At 48.7% G+C, this 20,186-nt stretch overlaps 1 protein-coding gene across 7 annotated transcripts in view; it reads right to left on the minus strand.

Moving 5' to 3' along the window:
* Positions 1-20,186, minus strand: part of DPF3 (double PHD fingers 3) — a 506,881-nt gene that overhangs the window by 227,115 nt on the left and 259,580 nt on the right. The gene's annotated exons all lie outside the window — the stretch shown is intronic.

Below are 20,186 nucleotides of genomic sequence, written 5' to 3' on the forward strand. Positions count from 1 at the left end.
TGTCCCGCGGACCTCTCTTTGCGACCGACACCACAATCAGTGTACCGGAAAGGCTGAAGCACTGACATGCTAAACCAGTGTGTCTGGGGGCAGAGACTATAGACTTCCAAAGACTTGGACCATTGGCTCATGGGCTCACAGACTACATTCCCAGGGGCAAGAAGAGGCAAGCACGGTGACGCGAGAGACAGGGCAAGGGGCTCACAGTCCGAGAAGCCATGGGGGCTCGAGATGAAAGCAAAGGAGCTTGAAAGGCACTAAGTCGAGAATTGTGCCTAGAGACCAAAGAAATAGGCAAGATGGTTCTACAGGCAGGCACAATGGTTCTAAACACAGATACTATGGCTGTAATGGTTGGTACAGTGGCTCTAGAGACAGGTACGACATCTCAAGGAGATCGGCGGGGCAAGAGGCAGGCACGGTGGGGCAAGAGGCAGGCACGGCGGGACAAGAGGCAGGCATGGCGGGGCAAGAGGCAGGCACGGTGGGGCAAGAGGCAGGCACGGTGGGGCAAGAGGCAGGCACGGTGGGGCAAGAGGCAGGCACGGCGGGACAAGAGGCAGGCATGGCGGGGCAAGAGGCAGGCACGGCGGGATAAGAGGCAGGCAAGGCGGGACAAGAGGCAGGTACAGTGACTAAGGAAGATGGTGAATTGCCCCATACCAGTCTATCAATGTACTGATGTGTACGGTTGATGTGAGGGTGTCCGTGGACCAGTGTGCTGCTATCTATCAAACACAATAAGTACACAAAGGAGTGATGGATGTAATGTTTGAATTAATCTCAGCCACTGGTAATTCCTCAGTTTGGACCCAGCCATATGCAAATCAGTGTTCACCCTGCTCCAATGGGAACAGTCCCGCCCCAATTACCAAGCCAGATCCTCTATGAACTGGAACACAAGCACCCCAAGCCGGTTTTGCCCTACCTAGGGGCTCAACAGCCAGGTACAGTGTAGCTCTAGCGACACAGTGTGCACAGGACCCACGTCTGGGCAGACCCAGCCGAGGATTGAAAACAGTGATGGATGGAATGCTTGAAATAATCTCAACCACTGATAATTACTCCAGGCAGCATCCCAATCCATTGTTATTTTGCATAGCATGTCTAGATACCAGCCTACCAGTCTACAGATGTGTATGGTTCATATGAGAGTGACCGTGGACCAGTGTGGTACTGATCTATCAAACGGCAAAAAGCAGAGACGATACTAGTGACGCAGATGTTTGGTCTTTCAGCCCTGTTAACAAGTCCTCACAAAGCAGCAGTGAATAATGCCACATTTGTAAGGGCAAAAGGAGGGGGAGGATGCGTACACGCCAATCTGCCGCAGCAGGGAAGGAGTTAAACTTGGGCAGGTGCCTCAGAAAAAGAGATGCTACCAACTGACTTGGAAATCAGCCCAGGCAAATCATGCTGCTGTGCACGAAAGGAAAGGAGGCTCAGCAGTGACTGGGAGTACACACAACTGAACTGGAGGAGTGAGGAAAAGCACACCAGGCCAGCATCTAGGCGCTTGGTGGGAGTCGCGTGAGCCCATGTACATCCAAGAAGGATCTCCCTGGCATCAGCAGAGATCTGCAGAGGTTATTCCTCAGTGCTACAGGAGCAGAGCGAGAAAAGCACCCCAAGATTTGCACCACAGTGCAGTGTCTACCTACCTCAAGAGTGATGCACACTGGCGACCCGTCAACGTCCAAATACTACATTTTAATTTCTGAATAATTAAAAAAAAAGCCTGCTCCTGAAATAAAACTGCCTTTTGTGGCTTCTGCTTAAAAATCCCCCTGCCGAAATGCAGTTAACCCCAAAACAAGTATGTTAAATGTTATGTTAAAGGGTACTTGTAGAGCGCACAGCTACTCAGGAAAAGTGTCCGTGCGCTAAAGAACCTCAAGGCTGGACCGTTGATATAGCTGAAAAGGGAATAAAACCTAAAGGTTGTTGCTGAAACAGCCAGGTTTTCAGCTGCTTCTTGTGTTCATAATTGACATTAGCACAAAAATGCCCTTGTGACATTAAACAAGAGTCACTCCCCACAAGACTGCCCCAGAGCCGTCCACACAGAATCGTAAAATGCCCCTGGTAAAGACACTCCCTGCTGCCATCTCCTCGAAAGGTGTTCAGATTGTACAGGGTGCGTACACCTAGTACTATGGGTTCAGACGTTCACAGCTTGAACTCAGAAATGCCGCAGTGCAATAGGTTTACACGCGCAAGAGGTACCGGCTCACATGAAACTTGCTCAGGTGCCCTGAGGTACCATCACCTTTCACAGTGAGATGGTGCTGGTTTACTGGCCTAAATGCCACCAGCTGAAAAATGCACCTGCAACACAACACATCTCAGGTGGTGTTGTGATGAGAGGCCACTTGGCTCAAAAAACACAGTACTTCAGATTTCAGGAAAAGGAGGCAGGACGTCATTAAGAACTAACCATAGCGGCCATTCGTCCCGAAGTTCAGTGCCATCAGACGCCCAAGTCACGGGGCCACCAGGCAACCAAGTCCTGGGGCCACCAGACGACCAAGTCCCGAGGCCACCAGACGACCAAGTCCCGGGGCCACCAGACGACCAAGTCCCGGGGCCACCAGACGACCAAGTCCCGGGGCCACCAGACGACCAAGTCCCGGGGCCACCAGACGACCAAGTCCCGGGGCCACCAGACGACCAAGTCCCGGGACCACCAGACGACCAAGTCCCGGGACCACCAGACAACCAAGTTCTAAATGCCCCGGGGATACTGGACGACCAAGTACTGGGGACGCTCGATGACCAAGTCCCGGGGACGTCCCTTATTGCTTGACGACCAAGTCTCAGGGACGGTCGAAGACCAAGTCCCGGGGACGGTCGAAGACCAAGTCCCGGGGACGCTCAAAGACCAAGTCCCGGGGACGCTCAAAGACCAAGTCCCGAGGACGCTCGAAGACCAAGTCCCGAGGACGCTCGAAGACCAAGTCCCGAGGACGCTCGAAGACCAAGTCCCGAGGACGCTCGAAGACCAAGTCCCGAGGACGCTCGAAGACCAAGTCCTGAGGACGCTCGAAGACCAAGTCCCGGAGACGCCCACCGAACACCAGACGACCAAGTCCTGGGGGCACCATACGACCAAGTCCCGGGGACACCAGACGACCAAGTCCCGGGGACACCAGACGACCAAATCCCGGGGACACCAGACGACCAAATCCCGGGGACACCAGACGACTAAATCCCGGGGACACCAGACGACGACCAAGTCCCGGGGACACCAGACGACGACCAAGTCCCGGGGACACCAGACGACGACCAAGTCCCGGGGACACCAGACGACGACCAAGTCCCGGGGACACCAGACGACGACCAAGTCCCGGGGACACCAGACGACCAAGTCCCGGGGACACCAGACGACCAAGTCCCGTGGACACCCGATGGTCATCTCTCGGGGACACCCGACGGCCATCTCCCGGGGTCACCCGACGGCCATCTCCCGGGGTCAGCCGACGGCCATCTCCCGGGGTCAGCCGACGGCCATCTCCCGGGGTCACCCGACGGCCATCTCCCGGGGTCACCCGACGGCCATCGCCCGGGGGACACCCAACGGCCATCGCCCGGGGGACACCCGACGACCATCGCCCGGGGGACACCCGACGACCATCGCCCGGGGGACACCCGATGACCATCGCCCGGGGGACACCAGACGACCAAATCCCGGGGACACCAGACGACCAAATCCCGGGGACACCAGACGACCAAATCCCGGGGACACCAGACGACTAAATCCCGGGGACACCAGACGACGACCAAGTCCCGGGGACACCAGACGACGACCAAGTCCCGGGGACACCAGACGACCAAGTCCCGGGGACACCAGACGACCAAGTCCCGTGGACACCCGATGGTCATCTCTCGGGGACACCCGACGGCCATCTCCCGGGGTCACCCGACGGCCATCTCCCGGGGTCAGCCGACGGCCATCTCCCGGGGTCAGCCGACGGCCATCTCCCGGGGTCAGCCGACGGCCATCTCCCGGGGTCACCCGACGGCCATCTCCCGGGGTCACCCGACGGCCATCTCCCGGGGTCACCCGACGGCCATCTCCCGGGGTCACCCGACGGCCATCTCCCGGGGTCACCCGACGGCCATCTCCCGGGGACAACCGACGGCCATCTCCCGGGGACAACCGACGGCCATCTCCCGGGGACACCTGACGGCCAATTCCCGGGGACACCCAACGGCCATCGCCCGGGGACACCCAACGGCCATCGCCCGGGGGACACCCAACGGCCATCGCCCGGGGGACACCCGACGACCATCGCCCGGGGGACACCCGACGACCATCGCCCGGGGGACACCCGATGACCATCGCCCGGGGGACACCCGACGACCATCGCCCGGGGGACACCCGACGACCATCTCCTGGGGACACCCGATGACCCTCTCCCGGGAACACCAGTATCCGTGTGCCAGCACCATCAGCTAAAACGCCCAAGTGTGCCTATGTGTGATTCTATATGCACAGCAACACCACCACAGGCAATCTACAACCAATTGACCACACTGTGGGCTACAACATTGCCACTGCATTATTATAGACAGGAACGTAAGGGCACAGGGTACCACATCATAACATAAACATAACTTAACATAGCAGGTGTATTTGTAAAGCGCACGATTACCCGAAGGCGTCTTGATGCTGAATAACAGATTTTTATTGTTACCCAACTCAATGGTACTCATTTTATCGACCTCAAATGGATGAAAGGCTGAGTGGACCAACCGGGACTTGAACCTTTGACCATGAGGTCGAACACAGGCCCCTGCAGTGGCTGCTTTAGTCCACTGAGCCACATTTCTTGCACAGAAATGTTGTTTAAAAGTCAAATTCAAACCGGACCAGAACCAGGTCAAATAAAATGTTTGATTAGGGCTAAAGCTCTATGTGCAGTTCTTTAAATAATTAGACCACTGCTGGTGATCCCCTCCCCCCCCCAAACCCCTCCCAAGACAAAGCTGGGCTGGTGGCCTGGAACCTTAGCTTGCAACCATCAGTAAAGGTTCGCTAAATACTGCATCAGTCTGGTGTAACATTACCCAGCCCGTCTCCCAGTCGGGAGCTCCTCAATGCATTTTTCAGAGGCTTCTCAATTTATCGGAGTGATTGCTTTTAACTCAGAAAACGCCTGCAGAGCTCAGCTGCTCAAGTCTCTTAAATATACTTGTTAAAAAGAACACACCACTGACCTGTTTTCTTTGTACCGGTAATTTATAAATGTATTTAATGTACTGGTGTCAAATAAATCCGATGGGAGATAAATCAAGTATTGACTACCAAACGGGATGAAAAATATATTCTGGTCGAGCTCGAGAGCTCCTGCCCGCTGCAGTCTCTTGTCGCGACCGCTAATTCAAAGAGACCCTTCCTGCTGAAACACGAAGCCCCGGGGACTCTGACAAGTCCATACATTACCGTCAATGTCTGCCCTCTCCCTCGGCCCTCCTTCCCTGCAGTGAAATCATGTTTAAATACCTGCATTTCTCTTAGCAGGACTTGGAATTTAAGGAAAAGTCACTAGTTTTTTGCACTTCACAAAGTTGTCAATTTTTTTCCACCTAAGCTTCTAGCGAAGATTTTCCTAACAATGATATATGTGGGAGAAAAAGCCTCATAAAAGAGTGCAACAGTAAGCTTATTTTCAGTGAAATAAGTGATAAATGCTACAGGGGATGTTTCACCCGTTTTTGTTGAATATGATTATGAAGAAATCAATAGGGTAATTTGCTGGGTTTCTCTCCAGCATAACTGTGATTTTCATCCTCTGGTGCCACATTTGTGACCAAATCGCCATTAACGCCTTATTAAATAAACTCTCCGCGGTAAGCATTCATGAAGACGACAGGTTCCAGACTCTTTCCTTAACTGATAGTCAACATTCACTAATTCAGTCATTCTGCCTATCAAGCGCCATCATTTTGGGGATCCGTTTGGGATCACTGGATCAGTATAGTAATCCCATGACGAAGTAATGCCAATTAATTCTCGTTCAGATCAGGCAAATTTATAGGCTGCTAACACCACCAATTCTCAGAAGAACCCACACATCACAGACAGCACTTTGACGCAGGTGCCAACTTCTTGTTGCTACTGCTTAGCAGAGTGGTACCTTTCCCAAAAGTGTTTCTATCAGACTCAACTCATGTGTGACCTCACAGCAGTCAATCACCTCCCTTGAGCACCTGCAGCCAGTAGCACTGAACACACTGGACTAAGGGACCTTTTGGATAGGCGCAGAGTGATGGCCAACCTACTTGAGGCATTGTTCCTGCCCACGGCAGGATTCCTTCGTCAGCATCCATCCAATCCATCACTTTATCGGACAACAAAGTAGACAAGATTAGCCATCACTTTGTCCTAAAATCAACACTTCATTATGAACATCAAAGCATGATCAATATTTCCAATAAACCTAACAAAAGCAAGGCTCTAAAAAAAAAAAAAAAACACCTCAGGTCCCTATAGACGCGGCTCAAGTCCATATCGACAAGCCCGGCTATCCTATATGCCACTTGAAGATGCCTTGAGCGGAAGGACTGAGGTAGGGAAGAAAACAAGCTGACAATATGAAATGGGAGGCAAAAAAAGCACTATGTGTGTAGTGCAATAGTGTCTATGCTTGCACCTTTGATTACTCCAGCCTCCTTCTTAATTATTCATTACACCCAGACAGAAGCCACAGACGACGCGTGCATTGTAAGACACGGCAGGCTGCAATCTGTTCATCTTGCAATCGCCAAATTTTAACAATGGCCTGGAAGCGACATGGCCATTGCATTTTCTGTATGTTGACTTGACCTACAACATGGACTATGCGCGGATCACATCTGGCAATGGAAACAATAAAGAAAGATTAAATAAGTGCATCTTGTACGAAGAAAAATGGATCTTTGGACCAGAGATGCCTGCGCGAGCTCTTTGTTCCATCGACAAGAGTCAAGTCGAGAGGGATCAGTAATGGGCTGGGAGATTGATGGCCGCACAGTGACATTGCACATGGTGATGAATGGCTGGTCGGAGCCCCTTGACACTCGATGAAGGATATGTCCTCCAAGCGGTACTGAAGCGGATAGCGGAAGATTTGCAAACCCAGCAGATCGCCACGGACAGCCTCCATTTTAGCACAGATGCCTTCTTCTCTCTGCGGAGTAGGTGGGGGAAGAGCATCCAGCCAGCTCCCCAACACCTGGCAATTGAGTTTGCTGCATCTCTCCACCTCACCCCAGGAGGGTTCTGGGAGCGGGGTCTGAACAAGCAGACAAGCACCATCAGTCGGTGGATGCATGCTTGGCGCCCCAGGATGCGCTGATTAAGGCAGGCCGGCGTGCATCATCACGACTCTAACCAAGGCACGGCTTTCTTTAATCAACACCACTATTCAGCATTTCGATCTTTCCGATCCATCATCGTGGTGCTCCTGAAGCGCGCGGCATCTGCGTTAGTGCACGGCGCGCGCTGCTCCCACTGCGAGACGGGGATGTGTGATATTTCATACAGCAATTCCAAGACAACTTGCTGGGCTCAGTGTGAACCCTCCACAGACAGAAATGCCAAACAAAATACCAAAGTGCAGATTCAGCGCTTGTGTCGGCCTTTTGTTTTGTAAAATAGTGCATCCTTCCTGTAGGTTTTTCCTAATTATAGGTCCTTGAATGGTTAACAAAAATATATATAATTACGTATTGTATACTCTTGATCGAGGTGCTATCAACATTTTGGAGACTTAGAATCCATGCATGTTTAATTGTTATGTATTCAGGTTTATTTTTAGGTCTCGCCTACAGGCAGCTTTAGCAGTCCGTTTTCCAAAGGCCTACTCTGGACAATATTCATCAGACTGGAGGGTAGTTCCTCCTAAGCCGAATGGATACAACCTGTGTGATCCAGAGGTTTGTATGTGGGTCATTGGGAGATCTGAAAGTCAGATCTTTCGTGCCCTCAAACACTTGTTAGGGTGTCATGCTTCATCATTGGGCGCTCCTCGTCTGGCCGGCGCTGCAATGCCCGACGGGCCTGGTGGCTGCTTTATCGGACATCTTTTGATCTGAAGATGCCGTAAAGATGAATGTAAGTGAGGGGGGGGAGTGAAAGTGGTGAATGGGTGATCGGTAAAATAGACTCTGGTTCCCTAAAGAAATTTGCAATGGTAGAGAAAAGGTTACCAGGACTACAGTAAAAACAGATATGCTATTGGGTGGTCCTCAGGTACCAGGATAGCTGCTAGTTTAGTGAAAACACTAGTGTGATGTGGTCAACATGTTTCGTGCCCTTGAAGCCCCAATAGCGGGCGGCACTTCATCAGGATCTAGGGAAAATCAAGTTGGGCCCCTTATTGATGGCTGGGGCTTGCCTTTCTAACAAGGACAGCCAATTGTGTAGGCATGTGACCCCAGTGCGGGTTCCGATCAGTGATTTCACCTCACTTGAGGTTTAGCTAGTGCTTCTTAGGTGTCAATGGAGGATCCCAACCAGTATGAGGGACACTTTCAGGCTGGTCCGGACAGTGCCGATCAACCTACCCGCCCCCATGCGACCTGGACAATGCCAGAGGGCTCTGGGTCAGGCCACTGCTTATCGTGGTTAGCTTTCTGCTCAATTTCATTTGCCTGGCTCATCAATCGCCTTCCCTACTGTTCTTGTGTCTGTCTGTACCCAAGAGCATAGCTGATTGATCATCCTTTTGATAGGTGGCTTGTATCCTTCCACTGCTTACATTCAAGGAACTCTTTTCTTTCTTTTGCTTGCAGAACTCAATGGAAGGGCTGTGTTTTCTTCCGCTCTACCACTGTACTGCTTCCCTCTGCACACCCTCAACCTTCATTTGTCCAAAAAATAAATACGAAAAAGCACAGAACAAACCACGCCCAAGCACTTGGCCAGTGGTGGTGACATTTGTTGGACTACAGGCGGCCAAACAAAGCCCTATGGAGGGGCATTAATAAGTATGATCCCAAATTTGTACCAGTGCTTTTAGTCTTGCCTGGGTTTTATTCCCCGCGTTTGTACATCTGCTCCATTGGGCGGGGGACAATCTTTTTTAGGATTTACTGACAGAATGGGGAACCCTAGGCTTGCGATCTCCCAGGAAACCAAACCTAACTCTTACAGCTTCTCAGCATACGAGCAGTTCAGTTCTTCTAAGTGCCTGGACACCCTTTAGGGCTAACCCAGCACTTTATAAATTATCTATCAATATAGTGGGATAACCAGACCAGGCCAGCACATACATTCAGCTCTTTCACCAGAGAAGAAAGGGAAGGGGCGTCTTGTGGCACCTCATGTTTGAATGTGCAATACTAGGACATTTGCAGGCCTTAGTTGTCCAATTTCATTCGAAAATGCCACTTTGCATAGTGGAAATAGATAGCCATGGAAATGATGTACTAATTTAAATACAATCTTTCCTGTTCAATGCCAATTTTTCAATGTGGTGACGAGCGACATTTTATATTTAAACTTATGACCCACCATCACAGTCCCCTAGAATGGATTTTTTTGGGCCTATTTTTAATGAAATCAGAAATTAAAATGACGTTCAGCCCATCTCAATAGGCGCAGCTGCACTTTGGCAGCTGCAGCGTGGCTAAATGGTTGAGAGCGGCAGACCCTGATGTAGAGGTCTAGCCCGGGACCAGGGTTCAATTCCCGCCTCGGCGGCTCTTGGACTCAATTTCCCCGGACCTGATAATTCTCGCCTCGGTGCCTAGTCTAATCATGGGTCCCACTCTGTGACTCTGGGCAATAGCTTGCTTAATCTCCACAACGGCCCTAGCGGCGCTTGGATGCCTGGCTTCACCTTGGGGGTGCCCAGGAGTGGACATTTCACAGGAAAGCCAGGATGGGTTCCACAGCGGTATGAATACAGCGCTACGAGGCCTCCGGGTAGAAGTTCGCTATATAAATACAAACACATTTACATATTCGATTTCCTACAAGCAGCTTAAGTTAAAAACAGACTGGGGCAAACTCTGGGTTCCTGCCAGCTTGGCATGTTTCACTCAGTCCAGGTGGTTGGCTTCAGGTAGCAGTGGGAAGGCAGGAGCAGGTGAAGAGCTCTGATCTGAATATAGGTATATGGGACCAGGGGGGCAGAGGCCCCCCTCCAGAAACAGGTGATGTGACCCATGCTCTGAGTGAGGCAGCCTGTGACCACGCTCTGCTACCAATGATGCAAAGTAAAAGCATTTCCAAGCACTCGATTAGGGTGGGAAACTGCAGAGTATTGTGGTTGTGTTAATGCTTTTAATGCATTTTTCCTTCCTAAGTTTGCATTGTTAAGGCAATAGGCGGGAAGGGTACCCACCTGTTTACAATACTGCATGAATAGGTTTATGGATGCTAAACAACACCAAACAAATCGTCCACCCGAGGCGATCTGGCTTCGAGGCCAGAGCTGCCGACTTCAGAACCTAGGGACTCAAATTCGAATCCCAGTCTCAGTATACATCGTGTGATCCTGGGCAAATAATGTAATCTCCCCGGGACTAAATATGTGAAATATATTTGGGTAATCCACACCCTCCATCGCTCCCATGTAATGTACCGAGATCCCACCTAGCTAGATTCACACAATATAAATACTAATACAAATGTCCATAAATGCGACTAAGGAGTCTTTCACCCAATTTACAACCAAGACAGACAAGCTTGTCATTCAATACACAGCCAACCACACTCCTACCCCAGTTTCGACCGAGACCAGCGAGGTCCACTTCCAAGTTATGACCAAGATCAGTGAGCTTTCCACCCAAACAAGGACCTGGTGCTCGACCCAAGTTACAACAAATGGGTCTCTCACCCAAGTTACCACCAACGAGTCTCACGTCCAAGTTAAAACAAACAAGTATCCCACCCGCGTTACCACAGACAAGTCGCCGGCCCAAGTTACCACCAAGTCTCCCCCCCAAGTTAAAACACACGAGTCTTCCACCAAACAAGTCTCACGTCCAAGTTAAAACAAACAAGTCTCCCACCCAAGTTATCACCAAAAAGTCTCCCACTCAAGTTAAAACAAATAAGAATCCCACCGAAGTTACCACAGACCAGTCTCACGCCCAGGTTAAAACAACCGAGTCTCCCACTTAAGTTATCACCAAAAAGTTTCCCACTCAAGTTAAAACAAACGAGTCTCCCACCCAAGTTATGCCCAATGAGTCTCCCAACCAAATTACTACAAAACCAACAGTCCGCCATCAAGGTTATAACCCTGCAATGGCGGTTTCACAAAACCGGTGTCTCACTGATGAATGTCAGTGCTCCTCGCTGCTTTTACACATTTAACATCCTGTAGAGCCAACATGGTTCTCTTGGATCCACAACCATTTTCATGAAAACCAGGAAAAAAACTCTTTCAAAACAATGCATCTTCTAGCCATCGCCTCCCATATGCCCTTCTTCACACATCATATTTCAGTGCCTCCATCTGAATCTTCTCAACCTAATCTGAGGTGGCATTACCGGAGTCAAGTGAAAATTAATGCGCTCAGCAGTCACATTACAGAACGTAATAACATTAGATTAGATCTGTTATTACACTTGTCACAGCTGAACCACGCTCATGTACAAGCCCTATGCACTGCATTACCTGAACCAGGCACGTCCATTACAACGATTGACGGCATAATCGTACAATATAACATGGCGAGAGCAAAACAGCATTACACTAATAGCACTCAAGCTGTAACAGACCAAACCAAATGGGGCAGATACAAACCCCCCTGTAGCCGCAGACCAAGCAATGCAGGTATAAACAATGAAGCTGCAACACACCAAACAATGCAGGTATAAACAATGAAGCTGCAACACACCAAACAATGCAGGTATAAACAATGAAGCTGCAACACACCAAACAATGCAGGTATAAACAATGAAGCTGCAACACACCAAACAATGCAGGTATAAACAATGAAGCTGTAACAGAGCAAACAATGCAGGTATAAACAATGAAGCTGTAACAGAGCAAACAGTGCAGGTATAAACAAAGAAGCTGCAACACACCAAACAATGCAGGTATAAATAATGAAGCTGCAACACACCAAACAATGCAGGTATAAACAATGAAGGTGTAACAGAGCAAACGGTGCAGATTTAAACAATGGAGCTGTGACAGAGCTAACGGTGAAAACAATGAAGCTGCAGGACACCAAACAATGCAGATAAAAACAACGGAGCTGCAACAGAGCCAACGGTGAGGATACAAACAATGGAGCTTGAACCCCTCCACTGCGCCCGTGATTTTGCGGAAGTGCGGCACTTCCGCAAAACGGGCAGGACCGCGTCGGCCATTGGCCGACGGCAGCACCAGTGAGGTAGCGTTGCCGTCGGCCAATGGCCGACGGCAGCATGGAAGGGGTCAACAGAGCAAGCAATGCAGATAAAAACAATAGAGCGGTAACAGAGCAAGCGATGCGGTGCAGATATAAACAATGGAGCTGCAGCAGAGCTAATGGTGCAGATACAAACAATGGAGCTGCAACAGAGCAAGCAATGCAGATAAAAACAATAGAGCTGTAACAGACAAAGCGATGCGGTGCAGATATAAACAATGGAGCTGTAACAGAGCTAACGCAAACAATGCAGATAAAAACAATGGAGCTGCAAGAGACAAAGCAATGCAGATACAAACAACAGAGCAGCATTAGACAAAATAATGCAGGTATCAACAATGAGGCTGTAGCAGAGCAAACGGTGCAGATTTAAACAACGGAGCTGTAACAGAGCAGGCAGCACAGATGTAAACAATAGAGCTGCAATGGACCAAGCAATGCAAGTATAAACAATGGAGCTGCAGCAGACCAATCACTGTAGATAAAATAAAAGAGTTGCAACAGACCAAGCAGTGCAGGTATAAATAATGGACCCGTAACAGACCAAGCAGTGTAGGTATAAATAATGGAGCTGTAACCGACTAAACGGAGTAGATATAAACAATGGAGCTGCAAAAGGACAAGCAGCAAGCAGTGCAGATATAAACAATGGAGCTACAAAAATGACAAGCACTGTAGATAAACTAATGGAAGTGCAACAGAGCAAGCAGTGCAGACAAATCATGGAGCTGCAACAAACCAAGCAGTGCACCTATCAATCCTCGAACCCCAACAGAACAAGTATAATAGATGTGAGGCAACACTGCAAGGAGTGCAGCTTCTAAGAATCAAAATGCAACAGCCAATAAAGCGAGACTCTACAACATGCAACTGAATTTAACCTGCTGCTTGATCTGCTCACCACCACTCCCCACCAAATTGTCCACAGCCACATCAGGGATCCATCATATCCCCTCCATTATTCAACATCTACCTAACCCCCTTAGCAAATCTGATTAAATTAAACAACCTCACATGCCACAACTATGTAGATAAAATCATTTTTAAAATGGATACCCCGAAGACCTCTTCAATTCACAGCTCAATGACTTTCTGCATGCCATAAGCACATGGATGATGGATGATGAATAACCATCTAAAGTTCAATATCACAAAGGCAGAGATTATGACATGCAAAGAATAGCAAAACTACCAGCCTCCTGCTACATGGACTATGAAGCCACTTTAACAACATTAATGGAAGTTAGAAACCTAGGAGTAACGATGGATTCAGACCTACCCTGGATACTGCATGCGAAAGACACAAAGAGTGCTTTCTACACAATGAAAAGTTTATGCCACATCTTCCCATAAAAACAAACTGCAAGCAATCCTCACGATCTTAATCTCCAAGCTGGACTATGCCAACAGCCTATACCTTGGTGCATTTGCATCCATTATACTCAAAATACAACTCACCCAAAATTCAGCTGGAAGGCTCCTTCTCTGCCTTCACCCAAGATAACTCACGACTCCAGACGAGAAATTACTTGTCTGGCTACCTATAGCTAGGTGGGCACGGGTTGAAGACACTCTGCATTGTCCACAGAGGCTCCCAAGGAGACAAACCACTAAACATACAAGTTAAATTCAAGCAATGCAAAGCAAACCAAACACTGAGCGCCAGGCTTGCACCAAGTATCATCATGCCACTATACCATAAGATATCTGTAAGAGGCACTGCTTTCTTAGTACATGCAGCTAAGCTCTGGAACTCACTACCAGCCAGCATTAGTAGCACTCAGGAGCACATACACTTCCTAAAAACATTTTAAAACATGGCTATTTCCCAGATAGCTGAAGCACCCACATCCCAGCAATAAATCCCAGGAAACAGTCGCACCCTCAAGTGCAATCCTCAGCTTACAACCAACAAATTGCACACAACTTAACCAGCAAACTGCTTTTGGTATGAAAGTAGGCTAAGAAAGGCTAACCAATGGTTCGTAGGGGGATTATATAGTTATGTATTCCATATATAAGCGTTATAGCCCACAATAATATTAAAACCATAATATGCATTGGTCAGCAACAAATTGTAGCTTATACCTCTGAAATACACATAAGATATTACTTCTAACGGGGGTTGTCCATCACCAGCAACAGCACTCATCAAATGAACAGGCATGAAACAGCTGAAGAGACCGGTTACACATTGCTGGACAAGTCAGTGGACTTTAATATAGTCCAGCACCCAGGTCCCAAGTATCTATACACTCTGAAGCAGGCAAGTAAAACTCTATACAGAAATCATCTAATAGGAGTAGCTCCCCCTCTCGAAATAAATCCCTCATTCTCGTCGTCCCAGCTACAGACCAATTCCTCAGCTTTTCCCAGTTGCCCCATGAGGTAACATTTTTAGCATGATTATGGATATGTCTGGGGAATAAGTTTTTCATAAACAACTATCCCTCACTATGGAGTTTTTTTGCCCGCCACCCATTGGCTGAACCACTGCTGCTGTGCAGCTAAATAATAGGTTTCAAACTCAGGCACATCTAGCCCCCCTACAATTCATCGGGCATTGTAATTTGAATAGTGCCAACCTCGTACGACCTGCTCCCAAGATAAATGCAATAATCTGAAAATCCAACTCCCAGAACGTTTCTCTAGGTATCCACACCAGCAGCACCGTGAAATAATATAACAAAAGGGGAAGTGTTGTCATCTTAAGCAGCACTATTCTCCCCGCTACTGATAATGTTTTCCAAAAGTCAATAGTTGACCTCACTGCTCTAAACAATCAAACAATCTCTTGTAAGCAATTGGATTACACCAAAGTGGATTACACCTGGTGTCTTTTGCATGGCTGGCAGTGGTGATCGTCAGACCAAGTGCAATACAAGAACTTTTGGGTGGAAGAGCATGCGGGGAACAAGACATAGACTCCGATCCCCAGAAAGCAGATGCTCTCTGTCCACGCAGCTCCATACTGCAACCCCCAAGTTTCCAAGTTCCATACAACATATAGAAACATTATTATAAAAGTGGCAGACCTGCCGTATGAAAATCCTGGACTGGATTGGTGTACGTACTCCACAACTTTGCGACGAGGGAGACTGATCTCTGTGTTGTGGGTGCAACAGCACATGCCCAACCAAGAACAAAATAGGTGTGATCGCACGATTGGACATCAGGAGTTGCAATCAAATTCAGCCCTGGACCCAAAATTGCAATATTCTTCTGAGCGCTCCCCACCCACTTACAAAGATGACTTTTCTGCCTTTTTGTTGAATGTGAGCAGACAAGCAATGTTCTCCCAGGAAAAAATATTCATAAACAATTCATGTTACAGTTCATGAAAAAAGACCTAGAACAAATAGATGCTGTTGTAGTTATTTCTTTAATTATTAGGTCCACAAAAGGGTTGTGGCAGGAAACACATGGGAGGGCAAAATTGCTGCAAGCAAAACATATGCAAACACATATGACAAACAATTAATCACAATGATACACACCCATTTAAAGAAAGCAAAATCACATAACTGTAATAATACACAAACCAGCTGCCTCTCCTACTCTTGCTGACTGCATCTTTGCCTTTGACCCTTCAAAGCACTCCGCGGACTCCGTTTATGTTTTTGGTAAACAATGACCCAGCGGCGGCTCCTCCACTATGGCGGAGGAGTGGTGCCCCACTGCTCCCCACTACTCCCCGAGCAGTTCAAGAAGGAAAAATAAAAATGATAACGCAGTGTTATCATCATTTTATTTCCCCTACTGCAGTAGTCAAGTGATGGGCACACTCTACGTGCGCATGACGCATTGGTCGGCCATCTCGGGCCGGCCAAAGCCTCATGCACACTTTGCATGTTCTCCAACCAGGCTGTATTGCAGCCTGGGTGGATAACATGCCCAGACTCCCACTGCCTGTCTGAGCGCCGAACCACGGTACTCAGACCAATCACAACGCTGCATTGCAGCATTGTGATTGACTGTGGGGAGCCTGGGAACTTCCTGCTGCCGGACTCGAGATGAAGAGGATGGAGGCAAGGCGGCGGCCGACTAGAGATGAAGAGGATGGAGGAGAGGCGGTGGCCAGCTGGACGTATCTAGGTAAGTGTGGTGTTTTTTTAAATCTTTTTCATTCCTCCCGCCCCCACTCTCACCACTCCTGTACAGTAGCAGCCGCTACTGCTATTACCACATCTATGATAATGTATAGACGGAGTTGTGTCTAATCATTTCTTTATACATAATCTGTGTGGTCATTTGTCAATGTTTCGACCCCAAAGCAAATTGGCACGGTCTTATTCAGGATAAACAGAAAAGAAGGCACCACGAAATAAGCAAGGTGGAGGGTTGACTACCCAAATCGAGAGTCAAACTGGAGCACTATTTAAAAGTTCAAAGGTACATTTTTACATTATATCGCTTAGTCATGACCTAAACTCCCCTTTTGGAATAATCTGCCCTGTTCAGCACAGAACTACATTCTAGTCTTTAGTTCTTTCGAAACTTATTGCTGCCCTTTATGAAGAAAAGGCCACACCCTTAGAAAGCACCAGGCCTATGAGAAGACTTCTTTTTTCAGACGGTACAGGCTGCTGAAAAGCTGGCTGTGCTGGAAAAAATCACTGCGTCCTCCCAACCTTCCAGCACTGCTGACTCAATCCGAGAAAGGCCAGTCCGCAGTTGCGCCTCAGAGTTTTCATTTAGTAAATCAACCAATTTAAGATTTAAGTGTTTAAGTCATTCTGCACAGCGAGCACGGGGCCCACGCCTTGGCCCACCCTTACAAAAATACAAGTGAGGTGTTCTGAGGAGGTAGGCATCGCCTCGTGTTGGCGAGGGGGCCCTCGGTGACGCAGGCGGCGGGGCGGCGCGCGGCCCGCCCACCCGAACTTTTTCACTGCGCCTCGCGGTGAGCGCGAGGGGGGGAAGGATGTGATTATGCCGCGAGTCCCCAAGGTCACGCATTGCCATGGAAACGGGAGCGGGCGAGAGCGTGCCCCCGAGGAGCCGACATTTCTTGCAGCCCAGCTGTCACCGCCGCAGCCGTGGCACGGGCCGCGGCGCGCGCGGCTTACATTTAATTGAGTTAGCACATCCACTGTAAACATTAAACACCGCGCGCGCTGATGGCAGCTTTGTCAATTCGACGAGAGCACCGTGTAATGGCGACGAGGCCACGCCGGCTGGGCCTCGGTAATGGGACTCATCTCAAGCCCTGGGGGCGGAAAACACGCATCCGGCACCAATTCGGAGGTAATATCCGATGTGGTAAAATAGACTCCCAAGGGAGGACTTTACGGGGTTCCGGCGAAAAATACGGCTACGGAAAACTGTTTTGGACAAACTTTATCCACACACTTGACCATTAAGAGTTTCCAAAGTAATTCCTTTACAACATACTACCCAATGAATTGCTTTATGTGGAATAAAAAAAAATCCATGCAGCCAGTTCTGTCCAGGATAACACGGATACTTGCCTCCCCCTTTTACACAGACCCCCCACCCCCACACACGCACACATACAGCTTCCTCCCAGGCTAACCTTGCCCCACTCCATGCCAATCTGTGCTTTGGTGTCATACTTACTTCATTCATCCATCCACCCATCTTCCTCTCACCGGCTTCCTTTTCCACCTTCATTATGCTTTTCCTTTACACAGCTCATACTCCAGCATATGTACCACCCCTAGTATCCCAACCCTCATATACCCCATCACCTCTACTCCAGCATAAACCCTAGTACCCCATCCCTTACCAATACCCAGGACCTTCACTGCTGCCTAATCCCCTATCTACTGTACAATGGTAACCCCTATAAATTATTACATCACTACCCTAGTACCCCTACCCCCACCTACAATTTAGTGCTTCACTACCTGCACCATAGTACTGCTGCCCAGCCTATAACTTAATACATACATCACTGCCGGCCTGCACCCTAGTACCACTGTCTCGCCTATAACTTAGTAAATCAGTGCCTGCCTGTACCTTAGTACCATTGCCACTCCTGTATCGTATAGTACATCAATGCCCTTCTGTGCCCTAGTACCCCTGCCCGCCTATACCTTAGTACATCACTGCCTGTACCTTAGTACCACTGCCACTCCTATATTGTAATACATCACTGCACTTCTGTGCCTTACTATCACTAGCCCACCTATAGCTTACTGCATCACTGCCGGTCTATGCCTTATTACCAATAACTCTAGTAAATGCATCCTAATTTTTCTACCAAAGCAGTTCTACCCTCGCCCCAACCCTTCTCATTTTGCTCCTAGTCAGTTTTCTTGTATTGTTCTATGTGACCATTTTGCCACTTTTCTGGGTTGTTTTTTTTTTGTTACTAATTTCCAAATTTTTGGAGATTCCCCAAAATAGAGTTTGGTCAGGATGTGGTACTTCGCTTTGGTTTTTCTCTCATAAATTATAGAGGCTAGCGCACAGTGCTTAACTTGAGGCAGTGGTTGCAAGTGGGGTCCACAGGCACTCCTTTTTGGGGGCCGGACTTATTTTATCATCAAACTTTGACCCAGAGCAAGAGAAAATGGCAGAAAAGTGGAGGCGAGGAGGGAAAATAATTCAGGAAAACAGTGACATAGGGAAAAAGAAGGGATGAAAAGAACTTACAAAAATGAGGCAGAGCGCACAGAGGGGTGGAATAAAGAACCAGGAGGTGGACTCAAGACCAACCAGCCTTGGTATTCGGTCGCCACAGCATTCCGCAGTGCCAGAGTCTGGATTCTGATTAAAACTTTGGGCACTGTGACAATCGTAATCAAATGAAGCAGTGATCCCACATCATAGGTTCCTTGCCAGCACTGCTCTGAGCGCAGCCTTAGCCAAGGAGCCAGAGGTAAAGCAGCTTTCTCCGCATCCAGAGTTTGTTCAAGGGGCAGTTCGTTACCGTTCAAGTAAGTTTAAAAAATCCCCTTCCTACGGCAAACTGGGCCAGGCTTCTAAAACACACAATATGTCACAAGCTGCTTGAACACTATAGGCCTGATTCACAAAGGGCCTCCGCACTCATGGCGGAGGCCCCGCAGTCATGGGGGGAGTCTTCGCACTCGGGCGGAATCTCTGCAATGAGAATTTCCGCATTCGTTGCGGAGGCCCCGCAGTCATGGGGGAATCTCCACGCTCAGGGCAGATTATCTGCAATGAGTATTTCCATCCTTGTGGTGGAGGACCTGCAGTCATCTCATAGGGGGACTCCACCATGAATACAGGGTCTCAGCCATGAGTGCGGAGATTTTCATATCGGAGATTCCACAAGAAGTGCCGAGACTCCCCCGCAACTGCAGGGCCTTCTCTACAAGTGCGGACAACTGTTGTACTACTTAACTCTAAATTATGCAAACACCTCCACCATGTGGCAGCTGTCGTAAGTGCAGGTGTTGACAATTAAGTGCTGATCCCGAGCACCAGAAACCACAGGCTGAAATTAAGCACTGCCTAGTGACCATTTACAAAATAAACACATTTGCACAACCCCCTCTGGGGCAAATCAGCCCAACCACCTCCAGAATAAGGTGACCCAGGATGTCCTAAAAAGGGCAGTTTATGGCAAATCCCGACCAATCTGCCAACAATAGGTACATCAGATAAAACCTGGCCAAAGACCATTGAGAATCCACGGAGATCGTCCACGGAACAAGAAGAAGCAATCACTTATAATAAGCAGTAAACTATCACAGAGCTAAAGACTGGACTTTTTAATCAACCAGGAAAGGGGACTACAGACCAACCAATTCCTTTCCATCCACTAACACAAACAGGCCCAACACACCAGGCACTAGCACGTCATCCAAAAACATAACCACTGAATACCCCTGATG

This window comes from Lissotriton helveticus, chromosome 9, assembly GCF_964261635.1.
Source record: "Lissotriton helveticus chromosome 9, aLisHel1.1, whole genome shotgun sequence".
NCBI lineage: Eukaryota > Metazoa > Chordata > Amphibia > Caudata > Salamandridae > Lissotriton > Lissotriton helveticus.